We start from the raw sequence: 4855 nt of genomic DNA, 5'->3' as shown, positions 1-4855 counted from the left end.
AACCCTTGAATTAGATCTACAATCTCAACATTCATAATCACAAAATTGCCACGAGACTTCTCAATAATTACAAAATTGACATTGTGCAATTTAGACCATTAGATCATTAACTTATAAAGTTGATCAATGAATATAAATTGGTCTCACGGGTCTCACGTAAAACACTTGGTCTCACGTGAACCCAACCCTATATATATATATATATATATATATATATATATATGCGTGTATATCTAGTGTATTGCCTAATATTTCTACTACCAAATTGTTGCTATGAAACTCAAATGATATTCTCTTCATGATCCTACGTTTGTTTATGATATGAGTTGCAGTTTTTTTTTTCTTCCAGAAACCATCTTCTATTTTAGCTTATAGGATGCTATGCTACGTGTTTACGATATGCTTTTTGTATGATTTTCTTTTACATTCATATATCCAACATAGTTGAAACGGTTCACTCAAAACTTCACTCTCCAACTTGAGCACCACTTTTCCATTCAAAAAAGTATATCATCTCCTTCTTCAATTCGCTATTAAATCTTGATGTCGATCACGTTGCCGAATCTGTTAATGTTGATAACATCCCTTAAATAACCCTTCATTTTTTTTCGATCTCCAGATTCTATTTAATTTACTTAAGTTTCAAATCTTACATATTACTTTTGTGTAAACGAATTAACGTCCTGCAGCTTATTAATTCTTCCTTAATCATCGACCGAAATTTGGCTTCTTGTAAATCAAGAAGCATAGAATTATAGGAATGGAAATTTTCTCTTGTTAAAGAAAACTTAGTATCTGGAACTATGAACATACTAAAATGAGACTAACCTACAAAAATGGAGCTTTCATCATGTCGTACCAGTCCCTTCCATTAGGAACCTTACAAAGGTTCAGCATTGCTATACGTCAAGTATAATGTCATATTCATCAAACTCCGAAATGAATGAATAATATTTCAAGCTATTTAAGCCATCGTTCTTAAGCTCCAACAACAAAATACAAAAGCCATCAAATCTTCCCTTTATTGTTTATAATTTCTCGAGCTCAATGTAGCAACGTGATGCAACCAAAAGGTCCAAAATCATGATGAAAGTTGTTTACAACCTGTCACGCAAGTTTTTATTTAAGGTTCATCGTTCGTAATAGCAACCAATTACAGCAGAAGAGTATAATATTATTCTTTGGAGAGCATCAAGTATTATGCTTAAAACATGTAAATGATATGTTATTTATACTATATTAAGAAACATCTGACAAAAACTATTAAAAACCATATTTTATACATGAAGTATTGTTTATTAATGCATATATATAACTTAAAATTCAAGGTTACAAGTAATTTTGCATAAATACAACTTATTAAGCTTTATATTTGAATTCGGGTAACTAACTGTCGATAAATATAATCAAATACAAGATAAAATTCTCATTTTAAATATATCTAAAATATAATTAGGATAATTATTGAGTTTTAACAGAATAGTTAGTTATTATCTTTATATAAATTATATATTAAACTAAAAACAAATTACTTCGTCAATAAACTTAAATTAAATTATAATAAAAAAACGAATTAAAGAAATTACACAAAAAATAAGAACTTTTATATCTATATATATTTTTTAATTTTTATGTCATCTTCAAATTTATATTTAAAAAAATCTTTATTGCTTGCTTAAAACCATATAAATCCATATTATAATATCGACAAAAACCAAAACAATAAAACAAAATATTAAAATCGATATATATATATATATATATATATATATCAATCAAAAGGGTGGTGTCTGATTGGTTTGAGCTTGGCTCCAAAGGTTAAAAGTACCAGGAGGTCTCAGGTTCAAATCCAAGGAGGAATAAAAATCCCCTTGTGACTACAGATGTTCAAATGCGGTGACTCCAGGCTATCTGCGAAGCAGGTGATCGTCATGAGATTAGTCGGCTCGTATAAATTTAAAACAATCGATATATATATATATATATATACACACACACCAGAGTTACTTCTCCTTATTAATTATAACTTGTATTAAAATGGAATCTTAATAAGAAGTTGTCCACCGTTTGTTTAACACGTCAAAATAAAATAATAAAGAATCAATAAGACAATAAGCAAGTACATACGTAGGACATTGGTAATTGTGTGTGCGTCTAGATATCATGGACGGATTTATTATTGAAAAATCTATGTTCCGATATTAAACAAAACCTTGGTTTTTTTTTAAAGGATATTGAAGTTTGAAGTCTTATTTCACTTTTAATTAATAAGAGATAGTGCTGAAATATGAATTAATAAGACTGTTTGTTTTAATAAAATAATAAACGTTTGAAGTCTCAAATCTTAATCAATAGTTTGTTGTTATAAAATGAGGTGCAAACATTTTGCAAAATTCTCTTGATTTTCATAAAATTTCCATTGCCGAAGTTCATATCAACAATTGCTTAACAGATGGAACACAGTAAGAATTTTTTGGATACTTTCAAACTTCCGATGATATTGGGAATACCGTAGGTGAGTTTGTTTGCGGAAAGATGATACTTTTGATAGATGATAGATCGTCGATGAAAGTTCTTGTTTCACATGGATGATGAAAGGACAATGACGTCCCTGGTGGAGAAAGAAGCAATAATCAAGGAGAATCAAAGAAAATGGGAGAAATATGAATTAAGATATTAGTTTACCTCTTATTTATTCAGACCCTATTAGAAGATAAAAAAAACTCTAAAAATAGTAAAAAAAAAAAAAACAAACAATCTAAATTACAAAATATCAAAATGAATCAAACATAAGTGATAATTAAAAACTGAAAATGAAAAAAACAAACAATTAAGTATGGGTTATCATTAATATCTATTTTTCGGATCGATATGGGTTCGTTTTTTAATTGCGTTATTATACATGAGGGGTGTTGCATTTCTGACCTTGAAGCGACTATATTCATGTACAAACATCGACCTCTAAGTAAATTAAGTAGCCAACGTTGGGGATAAACCTTATTACCCTAACCCTACTACATACCTCTTAAAGAACACTACCATGATATAAGCTATATGTCGAATTTACAGCTATCATCAATCAAATTTACCAAAATTTCTGCTTATAGAAATCATCTTTACATTCTATTTCTTTTAGATGATGAGTTGGTCATATCTTAATAAGGCTTAAAACAAGAAGCCAATTTCAAAGACATAAAACAAGTTAAATAAACCATTTATAGATTCTTCGACTTTGGCACTAGTCTAGATCCTAAGCACGCTACGATGAGTGAGCTGGAAAGTGGTGGTACTGCTGGGAGATGGTATGCCGCTGGTTTGATACCGGGGGTATGTTCAATTTTTTTCTTCAAACAGTCGCACCATTTGGCTATAAGAAACAAACATAGAGATGCTTTTAACAGCATCGTAATGGCCTTGGTTTGTTGTTTAGTTCATTGTTTTTCATATGTGAGGTTCTGTGTTCTTGTATTGCAAAAAAGTATCAGAAATATAATGAATTTGAAATTAAAAGCTAAAAAAGAAAAAAGAAAATGACACTAACGAGATTCAAACTAAGGTATAGGATAGAAGAAAAGTCTTGAAACGTGTGTTTGTTGTAGTTTCAAAATATATATAGTGGCACATAACAAATTGATATGTTGATACGTGTCACCGTAACCACTATAATAGGTCCATCCCAGAACACCCGGAGCTGAGATGGAGGCCCGGTGCTAGCGAGCAGCACAGATTGAGCTGCAACCCAAGTAGAGGTGAAGTGGGTTGTGCGTGCAGTCCACGTGCACCCGACACTACAAAAAGAAGGGCTTGCCTGCGAGTGTGAGAAATTGTACATTTTATCGGTGACTTTGGTTCCCATTTTCACCGACAATTTTAATCAACCTTTACAAGTGACTTTACCTAGTGGTAAAGGCTTGGGCATGACATAGTCATGAACCCAAGTTCGAGCCTTGGGAGGGGAGTGTTGGCGACATTTAAGTGGGACCATGTTTAGCCTCCAAATTTGCCGGGGATTAATCGGGCTTTGGCCCGGACACCCTTAAAAAAAAAAAAACTGTTTTTGCCAACGCTTTTGCCAAACTCATAGGAAAATATAATTTTATTTTATTTTATTTTATTAATTATATTTTATTTAACCATTTCTTGTCAAGGTTGAGCGGCAAAACGCAGCCCATTCCCACGTTTCTACAACCTTTTCAAGCTCTTTCTTTCGACTCAACCGATTAATCTCGCTTCTGCTGCTTCTCAAACACCCTCTACACTTTCAAAGCCGTTCTCCGACCCTCTCCCCGTTGTCTCTCATAGTCGCTCCTCAACCTCTTCAAACCCTCATCGTCATTGTCCTCTCACCATGCATCATCGTCCTCTAGCCATTGTCGTCATTGCACTACTAAAAAAAGGGTATCACCGACATAATTTTCTGGCGGAATTTTCGTCGGAAATATTCCCGACGAATCCCAAAAAAGTAAAAAAAAAGTCAACTTTTATCCACGTCCGCCACAAATCCCCACTGAATTTTTGAAAAAAAAATTAAAATTATTTAAAACGGTTTTTCAACGGATTTTTTACTTATTTAAAACCGTCACAAATCCGTCGGAAATCCGTCGCAAAATTTGTCTAATTTATTTAAATAAATTAATTAGTGTTAATCAATAAAATTTTCGACGGATTTCCGACAGAAATTAATTTTTTATATTAAAAATTAAATTCCGTCGGAAATTTTAACCTTTATATATATATATTTGGTTGGTAGGAAAAAATAAAAACAAAACATTTTTTTTCTTTTAAAATTACCGACTGAATATAAATTTTAATAAAAAATTTAAATTCCGTTGAAAATATTTAACCTTTTATATAT

Source organism: Cynara cardunculus, assembly GCF_001531365.2.
Source record: "Cynara cardunculus var. scolymus isolate 2C chromosome LG 5, CcrdV1, whole genome shotgun sequence".
NCBI lineage: Eukaryota > Viridiplantae > Streptophyta > Magnoliopsida > Asterales > Asteraceae > Cynara > Cynara cardunculus.
Note: the sequence above shows the minus strand (reverse complement) of the source record.